This window comes from Juglans microcarpa x Juglans regia, chromosome 5S, assembly GCF_004785595.1.
Source record: "Juglans microcarpa x Juglans regia isolate MS1-56 chromosome 5S, Jm3101_v1.0, whole genome shotgun sequence".
In the NCBI taxonomy this organism is placed as follows: Eukaryota; Viridiplantae; Streptophyta; class Magnoliopsida; order Fagales; family Juglandaceae; genus Juglans; species Juglans microcarpa x Juglans regia.
In genome coordinates, this window is record NC_054603.1 from 22,022,710 (window position 1) to 22,050,383 (window position 27,674).

Sequence of the window (27,674 nt, forward strand, 5' to 3'; positions counted from 1 at the left end):
AAGAATTTCAGAAGGCAAAGGACCACAACACTTCAAGATTGAGAGGAACGCAATGATGTATTTCAAAGGAAGGAAAGTAATCCCTAATGTTCCGAACCTAAAAGAGAAGTTTTTAAGGGAAGCTCATTGCAACCCTTATACAGCTCACCTTGGCAACACTAAGATATACTGAGACCTGAAGGAAAGATTTTGGTGGGAAGGAATCAAGAAAGATGTAGCAGAATTTGTTGCGAGATGCTCAGTGTGCCAATTGGTGAAAGTGGAACATCAATGGCCAACAAGAGAATTGCAACCGCTACCAATTCTTGAATGGAAATGAGAAGATGTGTCGATGAACTTTGTAATAGGATTTCCAAGAACGTTGACGGGAAAGAATTCAATTTGGATTATTGTCGATAGACTAACAAAGAGTGCACATTTTCTACCCATAGCCAACACAGATTCTATGGAGAAATTATCTCGAATTTATGTTAAGGAAGTAATTCATTTGCACTGAGTGCCAAAGTCTATAGTTTCAGATAGGGATACAAGATTCACTTCACGTTTTTGGTAGAGTCTATAGAAGATGTTGGGCACAAATTTAAAGTTTAGTAGTGCATATCATCCACAGACAGACAGACAAACAAAACGCACTATTTAGATACTAAAAGATATGTTGCGGGCATGTGTTGGAGCAAAGTAGTGATTGGGAAAGTCATTTACCTTTGATAGAGTTTGCCTACAACAATAATTTCTAGGCTACGATACAAATGGCACCTTATAAGGCACTTTATGGGAGGAAATGCAGATTACTGTTGTATTGAGATGAAATTGAAGAAAGGAAAATTCTAGGGCCCGAATATTTGCAAGAGGTACGGAAGCAAGTAGCAGCGATTCAGGAAAGAATGAGAGCGGCTCAAAATTGACAGAAAAGTTACGTCGACAAACGATGTAGAAATCTTGTTTTGTGTGATTAGAGCAAGACTGTCGAGGAACATCTTGTGTGTATCGTGATGCATGTGGAATTATGTGGATGAAAATCGTATTTGATGAAATTCATACGTATGAGTTGGAGGTCAGTCAATCTATCTCATCGCTCTATCAAGTACAGAAGCTAGTTTTGTTCTCTGGGATATGTGAATTTGCAACTATCCTCAAAAGGATCAACATAGTTTACCTAACTACCAGCATGCTAGATGGTTTCTTTAGCCTTACAAGTGACTGATGTCAAAGAGTACTAGTTGCTTTCTTATTACAATCTTTGCAAGAAAATGTCACTTCTGGAAAAGATGTTACATTTTTTGCTAGATATAGTGGAGAACATTATATATGGGGAGAAAATTATAATTTTTTTTATTTATATTTCACTCCTTTACTTTTCATTTATCCTACCGATGATAACTTGGAACTGCAGGGTACAAGCATTTTGGGCAATTTGCTCCTTTCGATGGAGAGTAGGCAGCTGCAGAGCCACCTGCAGACTGGGTTTCGGTAGGTCATGGTACTCGGTGGATCTGGTATTCTGTATATGCAAGGTAATTATATTCTGCTGTTTATGTTTTCCATGTGCTTGCTTGTCCAGATATCAGCAATGTGTGCAACATTATTGCATCTGATTTTAGAATAATTCTTTCCAGAATTTAGCAAGCAAGTGAGCTGGCGGACAAGGTTTCTGGTTGTATCTGATTGGACAAGACGATTCATTATTGGAAGAGATTCAAGCCGAATTTGAGGCAACATATGGGAGGCCTATAAATAATATCTGATTGTACCACTTGCAGATGCAGTCTATTTATGCACCTAAAACGTACGTATATATGCTTGCGATTTTCTGTGTTTATATTCTCAATGATTGATAAATACTTGGACACCATGTCCAGATTGCATGCAATGCACTGCAGACTGAGAGCAGCATCACATTTAATAATTTAGCACCTCCTGTCATTTGATGTTATACTGCATTGGCATCTCTCTTCTCAGATCTCCAAAGACCAACGCTTTTAGAAAAATGATAGATGCAGTCGTGAGTACGCAAGTGCCGCTCATGTGTATCCCCGCTCATAAGAAATAATATGTGAATAAAGATAAGTTCGAACTTAAAGAAAGATGGCACTCCGTAAGATTTAATTAACACTCCAACTAATTAATCATTAGGATTAATCCCCAAACGCTCTAGATTAAGCTTATGATTTTGGGTTTTAAATATATTTTTTTCTTTTATTTTTTTATTATTTTATTTACTTTATTTACCTATTTCAATGTTGATAGTGAGATTAGTTTAGATATTGACACTTAGTATCATTAAGCAAAGGGTTAGAGAAACACGCCCATTAGTGATACTAGAAAGGCCTTTAGGACCTTAGAACATTTATGGGCTAAGCTTCAAAAGCCTTTAACCAAGCATCTTAGGAATTTAAGATAGCTTTGACCCAAGTATAAGGAAGGCTTAAGGCCTTTGGGCAAAACTTGGTGTAGAATTGACCTATGACCCAATTAGGTCAAGACAAGCCCTGTCAAGCCCTACCTTTGTGGACTTGAAGCCTCTTTTTAATCCCTCAAAATCTGAAAATAAAGCCCCCTCTCACTCAAGCCCAAAAGCCCATGAGCCATTGACCCACACTCATGACCCTTGTAAGCCCATCAAAGCCTAAAAGCCTTGTCTTCTATTTTTTTCACTTCCAATTGAAAGCCCAATGCACCATATCATGGGTTTCCTTAAGCCCATATCACACCCTAAATGCCCAAATCAAGTTTTGAAAGTTAGCTAAGACCATTAATCAACATACAAGAGATTAGTGATCTTTAAGCCATGCTTTGTGGCTTAATTTCGTCTTAATCTTTTATTAACCTTTTAATCATAAATTTTCTTGATTTATTATTTCATTTCATCATAACTAGACCTTACTAATACCCTAGATAAACCTCCCCACATGTCATTAAAGAAAATGACATATCAAACCCCCAACTTGCATCAATCGGCTCATGTGTATCCCCTTTGAGTGCATGGACAGTTTTGTCCTTAGGTCCAATAATTTGTGCCATTTACTCAAGAGTAATATGGTCCTTAGACACCTCATGAAACCCCTTCAAACCCAGATTAAACCTTGGACGAAATTGGTTTCACAAACCAAACCACGAAGCCAAATCGATTGCACCTTAGTCTAATTTGAGTGGGAACCGGTTGGGTTGAGATTTAACCAACCATCTACCTTGGTTGAGCCACCATCACATGCCACCTCCATCACCACCAAATCCCCAAGAGGACCCATGACCATCATGAGAAATTTGACTCAGATTTTCTCAACCAAAACCATCCAAAACCGAAGCTCAAATCTACCAAGTAAAAACCACTTGAACCCGATGGTTAGCACAAGTGGTTTGCTTGACTTTTTGTCAACTGAACCATGCCCCACGACCTAGCCACCACTGCAAGACCATTGTAGCCAAAATAGAGAGGAAATCATGATGGTTTTAGACCACTATTCCCCCGTTACAAGTGGACACAAGCTGATGAAGGCAATCTGAAATTTCAGCAACCACCCTCCATTGCATCATCTTTTTTTAACTGCACCTCCATGATCACTTGGTAGCCAACCCTCCTCCTTCTACCAAAAGAAAAAGCCTTCAAGAAGTGACCTTGCACCTACACAAATCAGCCATGATGATGAGTCAAAAGGATGAGTCAAGACAATGAGCAAAACTGTCCAAAGAAAATCACTTTGAACTCGTTAGCCCAAGGTTGGTTTTGTTGGTTTTCCTTATATTTTTTCTGCACCACGACTTGACCAGCCCCCATAGGAGAAATGTGGCAACTGTAGAAGTGAAATCATGGTGGTTTAGGGCACTATTTGTGTTTGCACAGGATGACACAAGTGATGGAGTACAAATCTGGAAATTTCAGCTTCTCACACCACCTTCCAGCAATCACATTGGACCAAGGCCAACGTCCCCTCCCTTTGGCTGCCTATAAAAGGACCCTTCACCTCCTTATTTCCTCCACATCTCAACTCCAAGCTCTCTCTTGAGTCTTGAGAGAACTTCTCTCCCATAGAGAGCAATAGAATGAAACCGAGTAGGTTTTTGGTAAGTTCTTGAGTGTTCTTGAGCAAGGTTGTCTTGAGAGCTTTGAAGGCCACGAAAATTGTAAATTTTCTTACTCTTGATCTTAGTTTTCATGTCAAGCTTTGTTTTAAAGCGTTGGTATGAGATATGGTGGAGTTTAAATGTAACACCCGGGTCCAGCACCCAACTTACTTTCAAAATTTTTCTTGAGTCTTTTTTTTTTTTTGTATGAAAAGCCCTTTTGGCATTTCGGATAAATTTTTTTTAGAATGTACTGTGGGCTTATGTTTTTTTTGTTTTTCGTTGGGTTTGATTATGAGGTTAAAATTTTTTTTTATGGGCTGAGAAAAATTTTTGGACAAGTTGGTTTATTTATTTTTAAGTTGAGTCAAGGCCTATAATTCACTGAAAAGCCCAAGCCCCTGTTACCTTATTTCAGACTCCACGTTATACACGGTCTCACGTCTGTTTTATCCCTATGCATGAACGCCACTTTCTCTCATCTCCAGGGTTTTATCTTGGTCTTTCAATCACCTATTTATGCACATCCTTCGTGCATGAAGAAAACCCAAATTGGGGTTATCGTCTCCGCCTCTAGGGTTTTCTTTTTATGCTCAATCACCTATATTATATATATACATACTTCCAGCACGAAGAAACCTCACGCCGCTGCCTTGCCACACGAAACTGTAGACAACAACTCCTCCTTGCAAACATCACACCACCCTCCAGCCCAGTCCTCACCCATTCGGAAAAACACCACCCCAACCTCACGGGAAGCCCCTTTCATGGCAGCTTCATTCTCATTGGAGTAGTTCCACCGTGAGCAGACCTTGCTCCCCCATAAGCCACTGCCAGTGCACCACCCAAGGAGACGCTGCTTAACCATCACCGAGAGTCAAGAACAAACTGAAACTACACAGTAGCCTCCCACGTAGTTGCACCCTCACGGCCTTCCCATAGTCCACAGCCTCTGTTACGTCCAACAACCTTGCCACCTCGAAGCCAAGCCAACCATGTCGTTGCTTCTCCCTCAGATCACCACCTTGCCAGCCCACACGAAATCATAAGTACCTCTATTTTGGCTTTCAAAAACAAAGTATCTTTGTCTCAAATACCCATTGCCCTTAAGCCACTACCCACGTAGCTACATAAGACGCCGTTGATAGCAGAAGATGCCAGAGGACAAGCCTTCACCGTTGGACGCTGCCCTGGGTGATCCCAATCGGTAACTCCCTGTCGTACTTGGTGCGTAAGTCCTCCCTCTCGCCATGGTCTCTCTCTCTCTCTCTCTCTCTCTCTCCATTCTCTCTCTCACACTCATCTCTTTCTCTCTCTCTCAGTGTTCCACCGTCGTGTCTCAACCACCTCCCACTCGCCTACCCTGCTGCGACCTCCTTCAGTCGCAGTAAGCCTCCATCGCATGACTTGGGTCTATGTATACTCCCTGTAAACAAAAAGAAAAAAAAGAAAAAGAAAACATGGCTTATTGAGTTTTTTACGTAAAGCTTAGTTGTTATTATAATTTTGTCCTTTGAATTACAACAAGCATTTTTTTATGTTATTTTTGTAACCATGAGTCTGTTTACAGGAATAAGTATATTATTTTTTTTAGTGGGTCTAATACCACTTCATACTAGTACCAAAAATCTTATTTCATAGAAATATTTTAATATTTAAGGTTTTAGTCTGGGAATTTAAGTGGATATTGATGGGTTTGGAAAATGATGGTATTTTAGGAATTATGAAAATTTTAGGTTTTGAGGAATTACATTAGGTTGATTTCAAGTTTAAATATCGAAATACATGGCTAATTAGAAATTTATGGGAGTACGTGACTATTTTATAGGTGACGATCGATTTTTTTGTTTAGTACTGCCATGGAGAATTTTTGAAAAGCTAAGAAGTTCAGGTAAGCGAGATTCCTATATTAGACTTTGCATAAAAATAAAATGGACTGAGTTCAATTTTGAAAATTATGCATGTTTTGTTTTGAAAAGAAATTTGAAACAATCTCAGTTATTTGTTCTGCATTACTTATGAAATTTTGTATAAGAATAAAGTATTTTCTGGCATGACTGGTGCATACATGAGTTTATTTTCTAGCATTTTGTTTCTGAATTGTGCAAAAGAGAGCGACTATGAAATTTTGTACATAAATTATATTTTTGTGATCTAATTCTATTCTATTATGAAGATGATCTGTACTCTGATATGATGTGATTTCTGAAAACTTTTGGCATGACATTCTGAATCTGGATTTGGTTTGTGGATGGTGATTTGTTTGACCTGCCACAGGTGCTAATAGTGGCTTCTGTTTGGGTTGGTACGAACTGTTCTGTTTTTTATGCACCCACTTTGGAAACAAAGTGATTTTTTTAGTGGTCTTTCTTGTGTGCACACTCGGGACTCTGAGAATAAATAAGGGGAAGATTCACATTCTGTTTCTACTCGGTTAGCTACTGGGATTTACACAACCCTACCACAGGGGTTAAACATGACCTCTAATGTGATATGTTGTTCTGATAGGATGGTGGTCAGTTATGCTATGCCAAAAGACTTTGAATAATAATATTTTCTGAAACTCTCGCTCTGATATTTTTTATAACAATTTTTTTTTTGTATGAAAAGCCCTTTTGGCATTACGGATAAAGTTTTTTTAGAATGTACTGCGGGCTTATGTTTTTTTTTTTTTTGTTTTCGTTGGGTTCGATTATGAGGTTAAAATTCTTTTTTATGGGATGAGAAATTTTTTTGGACAAGTTGGTTTATAATTTTTTTTTTATGTTGAGTCAAGGCCTATAATTCACTGAAAAAGCCCAAGCCCGTGTTACCTTATTTCAGACTCCACGTTATACACGGTTTCACATCCGTTTTATCCCTATGCATGCACGCCACTTTCTCTCATCTCTAGGGTTTTATCTTGGTCTTTCAATCACCTATTTATGCACATCCTTCGTGCATGAAGAAAACACAAATTGGGGTTGCTGTATCCGCCTCTAGGGTTTTCTTTTTATGCTCAATCACCTATATATACACACACACACACACACACACATACTTCCTGCACAAAGAAACCTCACGCCGCTGCCCTGCCACACGAAACCGTAGACAGCAACTCCTCTTTGCAAATAGCACACCACCCTTCAACCCGGTCCTCACCCACTCGAAAAAACACCACCCCAACCTCACGGGAAGCCCCTTTCATGGCAGCATCATTCTCATTGGAGTAGTTCCACCGTGAGCAGACATTGCTTCGCCGTAGGCCATTGCCAGTGCACCACCCAAGGAGACCCTGCTTAACCATCACCGAGAGTCAAGAACAAACCGAAACTACACCGTAGCATCCCACGTAGTTGCACCCTCATGGCCTTCCCATAGCCCATAGCCTCCATTACTTCCAGCAACCTCGCCACCCCGAAGCTAAGCTAACCACGTCTTTGCTTCTCCCTCATATCACCATCATGCCTAGCCTATACAAAATCGTAAGTGCCTCTGTTTTGGCTTTCAAAAACAGAGTATCTTTGTCTGAAATACCCACTGACCTTAAGCCACTACCCACGCAGCCGCATAAGACCCCGTTGACAACAGAAGATGCTGGAGGATAAGCCTCCACCGTTGGACGCTGCCATGGGTGACCCCAGTCTGTAGCTCCCTGTTGTACTCAGTGCGCAAGTCCTCCCTATCACCATGGTCTCTCTCTCTCTCAGTATTCCACCGTCGTGTCTCAGCCACCTCCCACCCACCTGTCCCGTCACGACCTCCTTCAGTCACTATAAGCCTCCATCGCACGACTTGGGTCTATGTATTCTCCCTGTAAACAAAAAGAAAAAGAAAAAAGAAAAAGAAAACATGGCTTATTGAGTTTTTTGCGTAATGCTTAGTTGTTATTACAATTTTGTCTTTGAATTACATACAACAAGCATTTTTTTATGTTATTTTTGTAACCATGGGTCTATTTATAGGAATCAATATATTATTTTTTTTAGTGGGTCTAATACCACTTTATACTAGTACCAAAAATCTTATTTCATAGAAATATTTTTAATATTTAAGGCTTTAGTCGGAGAATTTAAGTGGATATTGATGGGTTTGGAAAACGATGGTATTTTAGGAATTATGAAAATTTTAGGTTTTGAGGAATTACATTAGATTGATTTCAGGTTTAAATATCGAAATACATGGCTAATTGGAAATTTATGGGAGTACGTGACTATTTTATAGGTGACGATCGATTTTTTTGTTCAGTACTGCCATGGAGAATTTCTGAAAAGCTAAGAAGTTCAGGAAAACTGGGTTCCTATGCTAAACTTTGCATAAAAATAAAATGGACTGAGGTCAATTTTGAAAAATATGCATGTTTTTTTTTTGAAATGAAATTTGAAACAATCTCAGTTATTTATTCTGTATTACTCATGAAATTCTGTATAAGAATAAGTACTTTCTGGCATGACTGATGCAGACCTGAGCTTATTTTTTTGGCATTTTTTTTTCTGAACTGTGCAAAAGAAAGCGAATATTAAATTTTGTGCATAAATTATATTTTTATGATCTGATTCTGTTCTATTTTGAAGATGTTTGTACTCTAATATGATGTGATTTCTAAAAAAATTTGGCATGACATTCTGAATCTGAATTTGGTTTGTGGATGGTGATCTGTTTGTCCTACCACAGGTGCTAATAGTGGTTTCTGCTTGGGTTGGTACAAACTGTTCTGTTTCTGGTACACCCACTTTGGAAACAAAATGGTAGTTTCTAGTGGACTTTCCTGTGTGTACACTCGGGACTCCGAGAATAAATAAGGGGAAGATTCACATTCTGTTTCTGCTCGGTTAGCTGCTGGGGTTTGCACAACCCTACCACGGGGTTAAACATGGCCTCTGATGTGATATGTTGTTCTGGTATGATGGTGGTCAGTTATGCTATGCCAAAAAACTTTGAAGAAGAATATTTTCTAAAACTTTCACTCTGATATTTTTGATGACAAGTTCTGATTTTGCATTCTGAAAGTAAAAATATTTTGTTCTGCATTCTGAAATCTGTAAATGCTTATATTTGCATACTAGTATATATTCTTTGCTTACTGAGTTGTTGATAACTCACTCTTTATCTCTAAATATTTTTCAGATAATTTTGATGGTTCAACTGGAGAACAAGAGTATGAAGTTTTAGCAAGGTGTGATGATTGTAGTGGAATAAGTGCTTGAGGGTACAAGTGCTTATTTGAGAGTCGTAGTTAGTAAACTGATTTATTTTAGGTTATTTTGATTTGGTGAGTAAAATATATTTTTGAGTCTTTGGAGAGTTTTTAATTTATGTTATTGAGAATTTTTTTGTTGTTCTTATGAAGGAACATAAATATTTGGGTTGAGTAAATGAATTAAATATTTTATGGAGTTTTCTGGATTTTATAGTTGTGTTATTGAAGTTGATATTAAGTATTAAGAGCTAACTCTCCGGACCTTCGGAATCGGGGCATTATATTAGAGAAGAACATCATGATTAGTTCAAAATCGGGTCATTAAAGGATGGTTTAAGTGTAAAGGGTTTTACGTGGGGATTTAGCTATGGCATTTCTTAATTATGTTTTGATATGATTTATTAATGTCTTAGAATTATTATGGAAGGTTTGATTCTTGGTTTAAAAGCATGTCATGATGAGTTTTAATTCTATCTTGTTTTGATCATCAAAGCATGCATAGGTTTTATTAAGTTTGTGATTAAGGCATGAAGCATGATTTGTCCCACCTAGGCTTGATGATTAAGCATATAGGAACCTTCTTATTGGGATAACAATGAAATTTTCATGATTTGGACGAGCTTTTGCAAGCATACTTTGATAATTTGCACTTAGAATATCAAACTTGATTAATGAAGGATTATTGAAAATTAAGGTTCTTAGCCATGATTAAGTGTTGGGATGAACTTGATTATCCAAGAATTTGCGTTTATCATATATCATTAAAGACTTTAGTGATTGTTTATGATTAAAGAAAGTTGGGATCAATAGTTGAAAACACTTGAAGGCATCAACTAGAATGCATGCCATGGGTTTGGAATATTTGAGATAGTTCCACTTTGAATCTTACAAATCTAAGACTTTAGATGATTTTGGAATATAAAAAATATGAGGTCCATGAAGTTTGGTTGAATTTGAAATTTGTTTACAAATAGTGAAAATTTAGGGCCTTAATGGCAATTTTGGAAAGTTTAAGGGTATTTTTGTGAATACTCATTTTTGAAACCCTTGCTTATGAACCTCACCAATAGTAGTATTAATCCTAACTTAGTATGAATTTGATTTTAGCCACTATGACCTTTATTGAAAACTTAGGAAGTTTGTAAGTTGGCCTCTAACTTACATTTTGATATATTATTTATGATTTATTGATAAATGCCTCATTCATGTTTCAGTTATCACTTTTAGCATAAAATTTCATGTTATATGATACGTTGAGTGCATATTTACATGACATATGCTATTTCTACCATTTAGCATATTGCATCTATAAATGTCATTTTCATATGAAAAGCTTGCTGGATATGCACATGTCATGAAACACATTTTTCATGACCCCAAAGGCTAGGATGAGAAATTATCTTAGTAGAACTCCTCTATCCACTCTGAAGTGTTTAAGAATGGAGTGGTAACTCTTGGGTTGACGAAGAACAGTTACCAAGTTTCGAATGGGTTTTTCTTAAAGAACGCAGGAGCGAAGTCAAAAACTTTATGATACCTAAGGTTGGTGGGTGTACATGTTATGATGTTATGTTACATTACCAATGTGTTGAGAACGAGTCTGAAGACAACGTAGTTTCAACGTGAGTTGTACTATGGTCACTGGCAGGTACTCACAGTATACATGGGGAACTGTGACGATACCACACGTCATGATTAATTTATGAATTGCTAAAAATGATGAAATTTTATAATGAAAATATTATCTTTCGACAATTAAAGTAAAAATGTTCTCTGAACAAAAATATGTGTCTCCGTTTTTCTGAAAATGTTGAGGAATTTAGATGGGAGACACATGCACATTTTTCTACACTTCATGCATTTCATATTTATCATTCTTCATATATATATAATCGGACATGTGTGTCTCCCAATGATGTATTCTGAAAATACCCTTTTGCTCTGCTAAGCTTTTACGTGTGCTCTTTGCATGGGTGCCGTGGGGGGCACTGGTGGCTCGATGACAGCGGGGAACTCGTGTTCTTTTGCAGATCTCCTATATGCAACCCCTCATCCAATCCCTGATGTATTTCTGCCATCAAGGATTTCTGTTTCTTAGATAGAGACCACCCTTGGATGCGATCAGACTCTTTATTAAAAACCGATGGGGATTATATGGTATTGTTGTGGTTTCAGCCAGGAGAAAGCCGCACAATGTGTTTGTTCGATTAATGTCGGAGGAGGATTTCAACAAGGCTTTTTCCAGGGAAGTTTGCGACATAGATGGAGTGGTGTATAGACCGTTTCATTGGACCCCTGAATTTTCTGAAGAGGAGGAGCCGTCGGTGGTTCCAGTTTGGATTTTCTTACCAGGTTTGGCTTCAAACTTTTATCATCCTTCCATCCTGAAAAGTCTCATTGCGCCTATTGGAAAGTATATTCGAAGTGACAACTCTACCTGGTGTGCTACAACAGACGGACCAAGGGTATGTTTAGAACTTGATATTGCTAAATCTCCTCTATTATCTTTTTGGATTGGTGCACCATCTTGTCCTGCGAGTCATAGGCAGGAGGTGGTGAATGAAACGATGCCTGCGTTCTGCACCAAATGTAAAATCTAAGGGTATAATTTGAAGACTTGCAAGAAAGGTATTTTAAGGAAGGAGATAGAGAGGCAACCTGCTCGAATTGTGTATTAGGAAGTGCCAAAGCAGTTGAAAGTTGTGGATCCATCATGTTCGAATCCAGCGCTAACAGATGTGGCGGTGATGGTTACAGAAAGCAAAGTTTCGGATGCTTTGGTGCTGGTTAGTGTTGATCAGTAGTGCATTGATATGGAAGGTGAGAAAGAGACTACGGTACATTCTGTGGATGTGCATGGTATCGAATTTGGAGGTATGGCAAAGGATGGGGTGCACGTCCATACAGAATTGGTATCCTATGTGGTGGTTCCAATGGCTTTTGATGTGCTGGTTAGTGTTGATCAGCATAGAGTTGTTATGGAAGGCGAAGACGACGCTACGTTACAATCGGTGGATGTTCATGGCATTGGCTCTAGGGATATGGAAAAGGATGGGGTCTTGCATGCCCATACGGAAGTGGTATCCTCTGAAGTGGTATCCTCTGTTCTTGAGGAGATGGTTTCAGTGGCTTTAGAGGTGGTGGAAGTGCCGTGCTCTGGTGCTATGGAAATGGTTCCGAAAGTAGTGGAGTTTGGGGTGGTTTCTGAAGAGGATCCTCTGGTTTTTACGAAGGTGGTACCTTGTATAGCACTTGGCGTGGTGGGTTCCTTTGTTTCTATGGGGATTAATGTACAGGGTGAAGAAGCACTGAGATTGAATCATGAGGAAGTGGATCAGGAGACTCTTGTCTCCATTGTGGTTAATCATTCGGTAGATGCCCAAGGTGGTCTATGTGGTGGGCAGGCCTCTGCGCAAATGTTGAATGGGGATACTATTGATATGGCTGATTCATTGGCCAGTATCTGATACTGAGATAATGGAAAGAAAAATGGTATAGGCAAAGGATGTTTTCTCTGACTCTGAAATGCCTGTGCAAATGAAGAAAAAGGGTGAGGGTATAACCACGAAAGTCCGTAGCAGTAAGCGGGTTATTACCCAGTCATCCAAATTGAATTTATGAGTAGTCTAATTTTGTATTGGAATGATAAAGGGGTAAGATCTTCTCGGAGTAGGTTGAAAAAGATTATGCCAGTGTATAAACCGAAAGTTGTTACGATAGTAGAGCCTTTTTAACGGGATGAGCAACTGGATGAAGTTAAGAAGATGCTGGGTTTTGATTATGGTTTTTCAAATGGTGCTTGGGATGGTAAATTGTGGATCTTATGGATGAAGGATATTATGTGAGTATGGTAAGTTGTGGTACTCAACAAATTTCTGTTCTTGTGACTGTTGGTATGATGAATTGTAAAATCTCTTTTGTCTATGCTAAATGTTCTTATGAGCAAAGGTGTGAGCTATGGGCAGATCTTGGCAGGGAGTGTAACTCAGCTGATCCATGGTTAGTAACAGGGGATTTTAATATCATTGCTTCTGATAGGGAGCAACTTGGTGGTCGTCCACGACCTGTGGTGGCTATGGAGGAGTTTAATTCTTGGACCCACTCTTGCGGATTACTGGAATTAAATTTCTTGGGCAAGAGATTCTCATGGTGGAACGGGCAAGCCGGTCGTTCTCGTAGTTGGGCTCAGTTGGATCGTTCTTTGGTTAATCAGCATTTTTTTGATGCATTTTCGGATTCAATTATGAGATATCTACCTATTACCTCATTGGATCATGCGCTTATGGTCATTTCTCTAGTGAAAAATGTTGAAGGGTATGGGCCGTCACCGTTCCGTTTTCAGCAAATGTGGGTGGATCATGTTGATTTTACTAGATGCGTTCGAGAGGCTTGGGAACAATTTCATGTCGGCAGTGGACTCATGAATCTTGTAGCAAAGCTCAAAAGCGTAAAAATAGCTCTCAAAGGATGGAATAAGTCAATTTTTGGATGGACGAATGGGCACATTTAGGAGTTGGAAAATCGTATTGAGCGGGTGGAAGATCAGTTACAAATTAGGTATGATGAAAAGGTGGAGCTTGACTTGTTTGCTTCAAAAATGGAGTTGGACATTTGGCTTCATCTTGGTGATAAAACTCCCATTATTTTCATGGCATTCTTAATAAGAGAAAGCAAGCAAGGATCATGGAGATGAGCCTTCCAAGTGGGTTCATGTTAAGATCACCGCAAGAAATCCATGATGGTGCCGTGCAATATTTCATGGATTTTTTGGGCTAGTCTACACGAGTAGTGTTGCCGGATTTGGGTGACTTAGTGGCTAATGTGATTCCTTATGAGAAAAATTTGAGACTTTGTTTGTTGCCTACAGAAGAAGAGGTGAAACAAGTAGTCTTCAGTATTCCCATAGAGAGTACTCTGGGGCCTGATGGTTTCGGGTCAGGATTCTACCGTGCATGCTGGGATATTGTTCATTCGGAGGTGGTGGAGGCGGTGTGGGAATTTTTTCGAGGGGTTCCTCTTCCCATATTTTATATGGCTTCTTTTGTAGTGTTTATTCAGAACATGGTTCAACTGATGGGATTTGATAAGTTTCGGCCTATCAGCTTATGTTCCATGTTCTATAAACTATGCACTAAGATATTGGTGGCAAGGCTTGCGCCTTTTTTGTCCTCTTTGATCTCCTCAGAGCAGTGTGCGTTTATTCCAGGTAGAAGTATTTTCGATAATATTAGCCTTACGCAAGAAATGGTGCATTCTCTTGATAAGAAGGCAATGGGTGGTAATGTTATTTTGAAGCTTGATATGGCAAAGGCTTATGATAGGGTGGAGTGGGATTTTCTTTTGCATGTGTTGGCAGCTTTTGGTTTCTCTCCTTCGGTTTGTGAATTGATCAGGAATTGTATTGCTTTGCCTTAGTATACAATCAAGATGAATGGCACATCTCGGGGTTTTTTTTCCAGGATGTCGGGGATTGCGTCAGGGTGACCCGTTATTGCCATATCTTTTTATCATTATGGAAGAAGTGTTTTCTTGCTTAATAAAGAAGAATTTTTTGTGTGGCAATATTAAAAATTCCTCTCACCCAAGAGGTACGCCTCTTGTTTCTCATCTTCTTTATGCGGATAATGTTGTTATTTTTTCTAATGGAGGGAAGAAGTTGATAAGAGAATTGATGAAGGTGATTGAGACTTATGAGTCTTGGTCTGGGCAGCAAGTGAGTAAGGAGGAAATGACCATATATTTTGCGAAGAAATTTTCAACAGGGCAGAAGCGGGAGCTACTCAATATCATTGGTTTTATCGAAGGTACTTTTCCTTTTACTTATCTTGGTGCACCTATTGTAAATGGGAGGCTAACCAATTTACCTTTGGATCCTATTTTCAATCGGGTGAGGAATAAACTTGGGGGGTGGAAGTTAAAATGTCTCTCGACTGGTGGAAAGTTGATTTTGTTGAAGCATGTGCTAGCTATTATGCCTATTCATATTATGTCTATCCTTCAATTGCCAAAAGGAATTTTGAAAAATCTAAATAGGGCTTTGAGCTCTTTTTTTTTGGGGGAAAAAGATGGAAAGGATAAAAAGAAATGGGTGGCTTGGAACTCGCTGTGTAAGCCAACTGATGAGGGGGAAATTGTCCTTCGTGGTTTTGATGAGGTTTAGACATTGCTTCATATAAAATTTGAATGGAAGGTTATGACTGGGAATGATCTTTGGTCACAATTTTTTCATGCTTAATATATTGGTGATAAACATGTTTCTTTATTAGACCCCAGAAAGGGCTCGCGGTTTTGGAAGATGGTGGTGAAGTGCATTCCGGTGGTGTTAGATAATTCAAGATGGAGAGTCCGGGATGGGAATATTTCATTTTGGGGGGATCATTGGTTGAATGAATGACCTCTTGCTAATTCATATCTTGTGGTGGATGTGCTGGAGCTGATGTTGACTGACTTAAAAATTGAAAAATGGTTGGGACATTGAAGTCTTAGAAAGGCTTGTGGGGTTACAAAAAATGGAGGAGATTTGTAGTTTCTTGGGTGCTCACAAAGCTGGGCAAGATTTACTTGTTTGGCTTCATAATAAAGATGGCAGCTTCTCCATCAAAAGTGCCTGGCAATGTATTCAGGTTTCAGCGCCAGCTGCACCTTGGGCTAAGTGGATGTGGCACGAAACTTTACCAAAAAACGTTTCTATTTTAATGTGGAAGGCTTTTCACAACAGTTTAAGTGTTGATGATAGGTTCCGGAGAGTTGGTATTCCTATTATGTCCAAACGTAATTGTTGTGTCCAAGGAAGGTATGAGGATTTAAATCACTTTTTTGCTGCAGGTGATTTGGCTTCCGGAATTTGGAAGAGGTTCTTAGTTATCTTGGGCATTCCTTATGACCCAAATAAACAATGGTTTGAGTTGGTTTCACTTTGGTTTAGACGTGCGTCTAACAAGTCTCAGGTGGGTTGTATTTTTGGTATTCTTCCCTCTATTATTATTTGGAAGTTATGGCAATGTAGGTGTAAGGGAAGGATGGAAGGTAAATGCATCTCGGCGGAAGGGCTTTGGAGGTCTATTTGTGTGTGGCTAAGGAAAGTACAAAGTAGCTTGCCTACATTAACAAAGATTACCTTTGCCGATGAGGCGAGGTTGAGTGATTTAAATATTCCGATTATTCAGATTAAATCCGTGAAGGTTACATTTGTTAGTTGGGTGAGGCCTAGACATGGAAGATTTAAATTAAATATTGATGGGTGTAGCCTCAGCAATCCGGGGAGTTTAGGTGCAGGGGTGGTATAATTCAGAATTTGTGTCGTGATATGGTGCTTTCTTTTTCATCCTATCTTGGGGAGGGTTCTAATAATCTTGCTGAGTTGAACGCTTTATAAATAGGGTTGAAATATTGTCGTGCTTTGGGACTACATCAGGTGGACATTGAGTCTAATTCCTTGGTTTGTGTATCTTGGATTTAGAAGAAGTATTGTGAAGTGTGGTACTTAGAAGATTTTTGGGAGGAGGCGATGAGATTGTATGAAGGTGGGGATTTTGTTATTAATCATATTTATCGAGAAGGAAATGCGCCAGCTGATTATTTAGTAAAAATTGGTGCTTAAGGTTCGACTTTGGTTTGGAGATCTCTTTTGCATGTTCCAAAGCACCTTAAAGGATTGATTAGAATGGATAAATTGTCCTTGTTATACTTGAGGGGTCATTGAGCTGTTTTTTTTTTTTTTGTTTTTTTTTCCCTCTTGGTTAAGTTTGTTAGCCTTAAGTTTACGTTGATTTATGTTGATTTTTTTTCTTCAATGTGTTGATTTTTTTTCTTCAATGTGGTCAGCTGCGTTTACATTTTGATTTACGTCAATGTGGTCTGTTGCTCTTTGATTTACGTTCAACACGTTGGTTTCGTCGAGTTGCGACTTATTTAGTCTTTTTGAGGCTTGTTAGAATTTGTTTTGGTCTTGGCTTATTTTGATACTTGGTTTTGGGTTAGTATATAGCATTTTATCCTGTAAGCCCCCAAGTGTAATGATGTTACCACGGTATTCCTCCGTCATAAGTGAGAGCTTTTTAATAAACTTGGGACGAGGCTGCTATGTGTGTGGCTACCGGCTCTTAATAAAAAAAATAATATATTTATCATTCTTCATGTATAATTTATCTTTGTGCAAGTTGGTTGTTAACTTACTGATATTTCATATAAATCTCACCCCTTGTGGACCCACTATCATTTCACTTGGAATGATAGAAGTTATGTTAGGATACGAGGAGGACGTATTAGATGGAGTACTGGATCTGACTGATTGAGAAGGAGCCTGATCTCGAGAGGAGACTAGATTTGATCATCATGTTTATAGCCCTAGTCCTTCATGCTCTAGAACGCATGAAACAATTAATTTAACTTTGAAGACTTTAATATCTAGTTGTATTAAGTTATGCTACAATTTGGCTTTGAACTTATGATGATCAGTAATGCATTGGGATGTTTTAGTTATTCTAGCAAAAGTTTTGTTTTCACCCTTCTATTCGCTACGGTTATTACGTACTAGTAGTTACATACGGATGCATTGCATATTAACTATCATGAACTGGGGTATGTGACTTTGTGTTACATGTCCCGACGCTCTAAGTCTCTGTTCCATCCCAAGCGGAGGTTAGGGGTGTCACACTTAATAGTTACACAAAAATTACTGTAATTTTTTATTGATAATTATATAAAGAGTTTTACTCATCATCTTTATATCACACACCTACTATGAAAAAGATAAAAAAATAAAAAATAAAAGAAGGTGTGTGATATAAAGATGATGAGTAAAATTTTTCTTATAGAAAACATGCTAGATTTGGGTACAAAGATGGTTTCAACTTATCTCATCTAATTATTACAATTTTATCAAATTTTCACACAAAATATAATAAGTAATTCAACTTTTTCAAATTTCAAAACAATAATAATATTAAAAATTAATTTTCTAACGATATTTTGTTCAACTTTTAACTTTTATCTCAACTCATCTCATTTCAACTCACTATTCAAGCCTCACCTCAATCACATGTAAGCAAACATAAAATTGGTGTAGAAGTTCTTGACAAAAAGATTGGCTAACATTATGTAAGAAAACGACTTCAATATTGATTTGGTGAAAACTAAATACTTTATGCCATTCACATCAATGGCATAATGTTAGCCATCGATCTGTTGGATGGCAAAAGAAAACTGACCAGACGAGTGGTGAGTGCGTCTCACGCATGACTCACAATGCCCCAACATTGTGAACGTACTCTACATTATGCCCCAACAGTCCTACCGTTTGTAAGTAAGGAGTTAGTGATTGCACTTGTACATAGTCCAAAACAATACCTTTTTCTTTACCTTTTTGCTTGTGACTATTTGTATGCCTCTTAAATCACATTAACATATTACACACATATTCACTTTCTTCACCTTTTTGCAATTGTATGCTTCAAGGGTCAGAACCCAAAAAGCTAGTGTCCATTCATCATATTCTTTTAGAAAGATAAGAACAAGAGCTGGAATAGCCACTGAATGAATTGTGTGAACGCTATTACCTACTACAACATATTTCAAGTGGTTCAAGTTGAACCATGGAGCACACTTTCTGATGGCATCGACCGCCAGGCCAAGATTATTTTGCACACCTAACTTGTGGAGCAAATCCATCTCTGATTGCTACGAAGTGTGTTTTGTATATTTCACTGAATGAATCAATAGTATAGACAATGCTTTTTATAGGCGCACGCTAACAACCTTGTACAGAGAATAGAATATTCTAGACTGGTAAAAGGTAAAGTTTGTTACAAAAGGTACAATAGGGACGTGCATGGATGTGCTGCTTTCTCTCGGTTACATGACTGCATTGTAGTCTTGAAGCTGTGATGGTTTTGAGCTCGTATTTGGTGCAATGATTGTTTTAGCCTTGACATCCCCCTTCAGGTGAAGCTGCAGATTTTTTGGACAAAAACTTGAACACATTTGCTGGAAGCGTGTTGTTGTTAAGGGTTTGATAAGCATGTCGGTAAGTTGATCTTTGCCAGAAATAAAAGCCACATTCAACGATTTATTGAGGACACGATCTCTAACAAAGGGGAAGTCGATCTCGACGTGCTTTGTTCGTGCATGAAACACTGGGTTAGAGGAAAGGTAAGCAGCACCTAAATTATCACATTAGAGTAAAGGAGCACTGGTAAGTGACAAACTGAGGTCTCAATAAAGGTGTTGTAGACAGATAACCTCTGCAATTGTGTTTGCAACTGCTTTAAACTCTACCTCAATTGAAGACTCGGCAACGGTATGGTTTCTTTTATAACCAGGAGATCAGATTGTTGCCGAGGAAGATACAAAACCCACTGGTGGAGTGCTGTCGTCGGGGCACCCAGCCCAATCCGCATCGGAAAAGTTGTAATGTTGAAAGAGGATGAAGTGGAAAGCTGAAGACCGAGAGTAGCCATGTGTTTAAGATATCGTAGTATACACTTAACGGCTATCCAGTGAGGTATGTGAGGGGCATGCATAAATTGGCATACCTTGCTTATGCCGAATGCAAGATCAGGCTGTGTGAAGGATAAGTACTACAGCGAGCCAACGATGCTTTGATATAATGTTAGGTCCTAAAAAAGATTGCCAATGAATGCACTTAGTTTATCAGAAGTGGCCATGGCCAATTTTACAAGATTTGCTAAGTGCGTGTTTGTCTTGTGCAGTAAGTAAATCAGTGATATACTTTTGTTGGGTGAGAAGTAATCCTTTTGAGTTAAAGGTCACTTCAATGCCCAGAAAAAAATTCAAGCTGCCAAGATCAATTATTGGAAATTCATTTCGTAGTGCAGTAGATTAGAGATGCACTGAATGGATGATCTTGTGATTAAGAAATCATCGACGTAGACCAAGACAAAAGTAGCAGAGGAGGCAGTCACACGTATGAACATAGAAGGATTTGCTGCAGAAATTGTAAAACCAAGATCCACAAGTCGGCAACTCAACCTAGAATACCAAGCTCATGGAGACTGACGAAGGCCATAAATGGCTTTGTTTAACCTGCATACATGAGATGGAAATTGTGGATTAGAAAATCCTGGTGGTTGAGACATGAACATGGTTTCATTGAGGAGACCATGCAAAAATGCATTTTGCACATCGTATTGCTGAATGGGCCAGTGTTTGGAAACTGCCAAAGAAAGAACCATGCAAATTGTCGTGGCCTTTACTACTGGACTAAATGTTTCTTCAAAGTCTATGCCAGATTGTTGTAGAAACCATTTGGCAATGAGACGAATTTTCTTCTTTCAATTGAGCCATCAACAGGCCTTTTGGTTCAGAATATCCATTTGTAGGTCACGATGTTGGTAGCTTGAGATGCTAGAACTAGAGACCAAGTTTGATTGGCAAGAAGGGTGTTGAATTATTTAGCCATTACTTTGCACCACTCTGGATATTTTTGAGCAACTGTGTAAAATGACAGAGTCTCAAGAATAGAGTTAAGTGAAGTAGCATGAACACGAGGGAGAGGCCATTTTACAATGCCATCTGTAAATGGGATGTGTTGGTGAGTGTGCATGCTGCTGAGGGTCAGTCGAAGAAAGACTCTATGATGTTGTTGATGTTAGTGATGGAGGTAGGGAGGGAGAAGGTGACAAGGAAGGAGATGGTGGGGGGCCCAGAATAGAAGTTGAGGAAGGAGATGATGAGAGGTTCGTAGGAAAAATAGGTAAGGCCACATAAGTGGGTAGTGAGGTGGGCTTGGGCTTTGATTGATGGGCAAATGGAAATTTACTTTCATTGAATTTGACATCCTTTTGAGATATACATATAGCCCAGAGGAATGTTGTAGCAAAGAAAGCCTTTGTGGCTAGGACCATGTCCAAGAAAAATGCAGGGAATTGATCTGTATGCAAACTTATTTGAATTGTATGGAGAGGTTGATGGCCAGAATTCAGCACCAAAGACACTTTAATTAGTGTAATCAGGATTTTTGTTATTTAAAAGTAAGTGAGGAGATGAATTTTTGAGAGAAGATGAAGGTAAGAGGTTAATGAGATACACGACATGAATAAAAGCATAAGTCCAAAATGTGAATGAAATTGATGCATGAGCTAGAAGTGCCAACTTGGTATCAACTATATGGCGATGCTTTCTCTCAACAATACCATTTTGAGTGTGTGTGTCTGTACATGTAACACAATGCTTTATTCCACATGATGCTAAATAATCTGAAAATGGTCTAAACTTCCCCCCCCCCCCCCAAAAAAAATCAGATTGTAGTTGGTTGATTTTGATATCGAAATGAAGTTCAATTTGAGCTTTAAATTTAACAAATATATCAAATGCTTGGGACTTATTCTTAAGAGGAAATAACCAAGTATATCGAGAAAATTCATCAACAAACTAATATAATATTTAAATCCACCATGAGATACATGTGGTGAGGGATCCCATAAGTCTGAGAAAATAAGATGAAATGGTGTAGCAGATCGGTTTAGCCGTGAGTGAGCTAGGACTCTATGGGATTTTGCCATTGCACATGCATCACAAAATAGAGGTAACATAGAAGGGTCATATTGTAGATTGTGTTGATTAAGTATTGATTGAACTAGCTTGATAGATGGGTGGCCGAGTCAAGAGTGCCAAAGAGGAACTAAAAGTGAGCTGGTTTGAGCTGATGGAGGTGTGGACAGGGAGACGTTGTTATCAACACAGAATTGTTGGACTGAAATCAAATTTTTGGAAAGAGGGACACAAAGAATTTTGTTGAGAGTAAAAGTAGAGTGAGGTAGAAGGAGGGAGGCAGAACCAGTGTGGGATATAGGTATGGGTGATCCATCACCAACTCGGAGTTGTTCATCACCATGATACTCAGAAGCATGCAAATTCAAGTTAGCTAAATCACTTGTTGATGTGATTGGTAGCTGCAGTATCTGGGTACCAGTTTGTATTAGATGAATAACTGGATGAGAAATTTGCTGAAGCTAGTGGTGAGGTTGTGTAAGCCTGGTTGAAGCAGTAGAGATAGGAAAGTGTAGAGTGCCCTTGGCGATTGCACACTTGATAGATCAGAGAATTGTTAATGGAAGAGGAAAAATTATTTCCACTGTTACCTGACAAGGGACCTCGACCACATTGGGAGTTATAACGGCCACCACCACAACCACGATAATTATTGTGACCATCTTGAGGTCCTCGGTCACCCTGGGCAGGATGGGATTTTGTAGTGAAGTTGGCTGAAGTTTCACTGTGAAATAGCTGGGTATTTGAGTGGTGAAGCATGCGAGCTTCATGAGCTAAAAGGTGGCCATATAATTCTTCAAGTGATATTGATTCAATACAGGTAGTGACTGAGGTAACAAGGGCATCGTAGTCACTGCCGAGTCTAGCGAGCAAGTATGGCAGAAACTTAGAAGGAGGAAGTGGGTGACTTGCAGCTGCCATGGTGTCAGCCAGATATTTTGGTCAGTGAAAGTAAGTGGAGATTGAATCTGAACCCTTCTTTGAGGAGGTAAGCTGTAGTTGGGTTTGGACTACGTGGGCTTGAGAACCAGTAGCAAAAGAGGACTCAAGAGAGAGCCAAACAGCTCGAGTAGTCTTACAACCAACAACTTGGGCGATAAGTGGTTTTGAAAGGGAAGAAATGAGGGCAAACATTACCATTTGATCAGTTTGAAGCCATGAATCATAGTCTAGATTTGGGGAGGAATCAGGGAGTTCAGGTTTTGGAGGAGGGCAGGTGCCATCTACATATTTGTAGAGATGCTGCCCATGAAGATACAGAACTAGTTGTACCTTCCATAAGAGATAGTTTTCGGGTGTAAGCTTAACTGTAATGGTGTGTGAAAGATTTGGATGAGGATGAAGAAGAGTAGGGGAGGGAGAAGAAGAAGAATCAGAGGGGGCTGCCATGGATGTTTGTCCCATACGAGCTCTGGTACCATGCTACGAAATGTGTTTTGTATATTTCACTAAATGAATCAATATTACAGACAATGCCTTTTATAGGCACATGCTAACAACCTTGTATAGAGAATAAAATATTCTAGACTGAAAAAAGGTAAAGTTTGTCACAAAAGGTATAGTAGGGATGTGCTGTTTTCTCTCGGTTACGTGATTGCATTGCAGTGCAGAAGCTGTGATGGTTTTGAGCTAGTATTTGGTGCAGTGACTGTTTTAGCCTTGACACTGACAAAATCCTAGATTCAAAAGCTTGAAAAGAATTTCATAAGAGGAAAATTCTATGACGAGGCGACTTAGGAAAAAATCCTTCAATACAGCATATGCCCTACCTTAAATCTTGAACAGGTACCAGTAATTGATCATCCTCAAATGATATCAACCTCTAGAAGCATGTTAAAAATTTGCAAATGGTTCCCAAATTAGCAACTGAAATTTACACAGCAACACAAGCCAGTCAGATGAACAAGCAGGCTGCCCATGTGCATCCTCTAAAACTTTTTCGGGGTACACGAGATATATCAACATAGGAGCTTCAGTACCTATCACCACAGGGAAACAATAATTCGTTATTACCGTTTATTGAACTTTATGTTGAAGTCCCTGCCCCAAGCAAGCAGTCAACAATGACTGCTTGCTTCTCAACCTCCAGCGCGCAGCGCCCAGGGCCCAACTGTCTATTGAATGCATATTAAATGCATTCATACGGTAATGCGATATACATTCGCTTATAAATTGAAGCTCCAAGCGAGAGCTTCAGACACACCCAAGAAGAGAAAAGAGAGAGAGAGCCTGGAGAGCTCTGAGAGAAAAGAAGAGAGTTGAGTTGAGTGGAGTGTGATCCTCCTCCTCTGTAATATTTTCTTGTGTATCACTATTTAATAGTGAAGCTCTTTTCTGTGGATGTAGGTAGTTGCCGGACCACGTTAAATTCTTGGTGTCACTGAGTGCGTAGAGTGTACTCTTTTATTATCGCTTTTATCCCTTCCGCTGTGTTGATTTCCCCAACACTTTGAATCAACTTCTTTTGAACTTCCATTTAGACCAGTCAACTACAAATGAAGTATATCATTTCACATGCATTCATCATTAAGATGATGCTAATAATAATGATTCCATCATGCTGATAAGAGTGATGGAGTTGTCCTTGGGTGAACTGCATAAGTAGTCTGTGGTTTGGGTTGTGGAACAAACCCATTAGAATGAAACAAACTAGCACTCCTATCTTATGATCAACTGAGCGTTTACTGAAAAAGAAGGATAGAAAAAGGGCAGAACCACATACCAATACCACCCACACCACCAAAGACTTCCAGACATATCTTGGCTTGTATTAAACAAAGAACATGGAGACCTTGAAGTTATCTAAGTGCTCAACTACCTTTTTTCCTTGTGAAATCATTTGGACCAGCATGCTTTGAAAGACATGAATTCATTTCTGCCAAATATTTCATCGCCAACTCCACCTTCCCTAACTTCTTAAAATTATTTATTAGTGAATGATACAAATAGATAGAATGAACAATCTGCATTAGCTTCATCTTGTTGAAGAGTCTTATAGATTCCTCAAGGTTACCTGATCGACCAAAGCTCTCAATCAATGCAATATAAGTAAGCAAATCTGGCTCAATTCCATTCTCACCCACTTCCCTGAAATATATTAGGCATAAATCAGTCTCCCAACTTTCTACAAGTTGTTTAATAATGTATTCTAAGAAATGGTATCTGGCAAAATACTAGCTTCTTTCATGGACATAAACTCACCGGGAACTTCATTGGTGCGTTCTGCACGACCCAAGATATCCATAATGGTATTATATGTTACTAAATCTGGTTTACATGTTAGACTCTTAATCATATCATATATTAGAAGGGCATTTTCAACTTGACCAAATTCTGCAAACGTAGAGATTATTCTATTAAGAACTATTACGCTTGAAGAGGTCAATGCTGACACTTCTTTGATGAATCTGAGTAGCTGTACACCATCATCTGTCTTCGTAAAAGCCTTGGCAACCTTAAGACAATAGGACGAATGCCCAACATACCAATAAATCTTTGAAAACTTGAGACAAAAGATCAATGTCATGCCTTTCATTTGCTGACACTAGCGAGAGATTAAATGCTATTGGGCTCAGAAAGATATGTTTATCACGTAAGGAATGAAGTATTCTAGCAGCAGTAGAAAGATTTCTCGATTCACACAGCTTGTTAACAATAGTACAAACTTTTCCATTTGGCCTATGAGCATTTATTATGGTGGTAAGAATATGACTTGTGACTTCATCTGTCCCTTCCTCTTCATTAGGAAAGGCTTGAGTTGAAAGCAAATGGTATTTGCCAATAAGATTATTTATAACAACAAAGAATGGCCAGATCAAAGGGAAGCGAAGTGATGGAAGCAATACATTTCTGCAAGAGAAGCATAACAATTAATTATAAAACATCAATTTTTACAAATTACATATGATATTCATCATAATTCCCTCTCCCTCTCTCTCACTGCTATTCTCTAATGGTGGCCATTTCCGGTGACTCACACGTAAAAACTCTCAATCTCTTCACACATCTTTGCAATCATGTTTTTTGTATCAACCATGGTTTCAAATTTGGTTTATTCATATCGGTTTTCTATTTGTTCTAAGCTTCTTGAACTGCCTCCTGGTTTGCTTTCAAGACTAAAACCCAAAATTTTGAAAACTTTGATAACATCTCATCTCATCATTACAACTTTTTCAAATTCACACACAAAATAAAATAAACAATTCAACTTTTTCAAATCTCAAAACAGAAATAATATTAAAAAATATATTCTAACAATATTTTATTCAACTTTTTAATTTTAATCTCAACTTATTTCATCTGATCTCTGAAAACAAACGATTAAAGTGTCATTCAAAAGAGTCAGTGTGTAGCAAGAAAGTTATCCTTCAGCAGAGTTAGCATGGGTTGGTTGCTGGTCAACGTGAAGTGCGTTCAAGGCTGGGGGGTCGCTAGAGTTTAGAAAAACTTCTTGCATTGGGAACAGAGCATATCTTGAGCAAAGATGTGTCAATCTTCATGGATGATACTTGGCCATAGTTTTTTCTCTTCCTTCTTCTGTAATGGGTCTCGGCCTATACAACCACCTACAATTCTTCAGTCATTTAAAGTGAAAGACTTCAACTCTAGGGGTATGGCAAAATTCATGACCAGCACCTTAGAGGTGAAGTCGTATATAGAGGCCTATTGAGGGGACCAATTTGGTGCCAGTAACCAATGTTGGAGATGGGAAATATGGGTAACATAGATGGAGGAATTTTCTGAAAAACAATTGGAAGTGTGGCACATGAGAAAAAGCCAAGACATCCATCTGTTGATTCCATTGGAGAGGACTCTGAGCTTTGCTTCCATTGGAGAGGACACTGAGCTTTTTCGCTAGGAATAGCGTGCATGGTGCATTCGGTGTAGTTGTAGAGGATGGTATCCATAGCACTCTGTGGCGCCCCCAGCCCTCGCTTCGGATTTGACGGGAACTGAAGAGTTGTGATATGAAACACAAGGTTACATACCCCTTGTACATGACAGATAAGATGCAATGCACCTAATGATAACTAGCAGGATGCAGTATATCGCTGTGGAAAGTCAACTTAGGTCAAATAATAGAACAATAATCAGGGTACTGAAGAACATAAAATCCCAATATTTCTTATTTCATAAAAGTCATCAAAAGTAGTTAAGTGTTTCCCAAAGAACTCCTAAATTGCGGGACCAATACATCCATTTATCAAAAGAGTCATTTCCCAAAAGTCTATGGATCAGAACCAGGGTTCCATCCTGAACTAAACTTAAGAACACTCACCTAATCTTCAGGGGTCCAAATCCAGCATCCCAACTCAACAACGACTTCCTAAGCTTCTACAGAAGAATTTCTAGCTTGCTCCAGATACCTTGACACGAAATTCATATCGTTCTTAAATCTCAAAATCCTCTTAGGATTCAAGGGTGAAAATCCAACATTTGACTCATTGAGGTTTGCTATAATTTTCTTGAGCCGTTGAGCCGTAAACTTAAGCAATTCTAGAGTGGATTGATGACGAGCCTCCACTGTGAACTTGTCCTCCACAATCTCATAAATCTCGTTCATGTCTAAGGGTCTTGCGTACCTAGCACAACTTCTACAATTCCTAGTAGGGGAATGATAGTGAAAATTACAATAGTGAGATTTCGAGAAATCTCAGTAAGTAAACAAATAACATTTAATAGATATCGTAAGCAAACTTAACAATGAATGCATGGACATGAGACTTTACTTATGCATTTGACTTTTCAAAAAGACATTTTGTAAATCATGTCTTTCATAACCTTTTCTTTTATAAAACATTCTTTCTTTATTTCATACTTGTTCATTTAACATACTTGTGAGCTCGGTTCTTGATCATATAACATAGCTTTGAGCTCGAGGCCTTTATTGACTTTTAACATATAAATGGATACCTTACGGCTC

The 27,674-nt window shown here is 38.7% G+C and overlaps 1 pseudogene; it reads right to left on the reverse strand.

Moving 5' to 3' along the window:
- Window positions 1-23,663: 23,663 nt before the first annotated feature.
- LOC121267214 lies at window positions 23,664-27,314 on the reverse strand (annotated as a pseudogene).
- Between the last annotated feature and the right edge of the window lie 360 nt (window positions 27,315-27,674).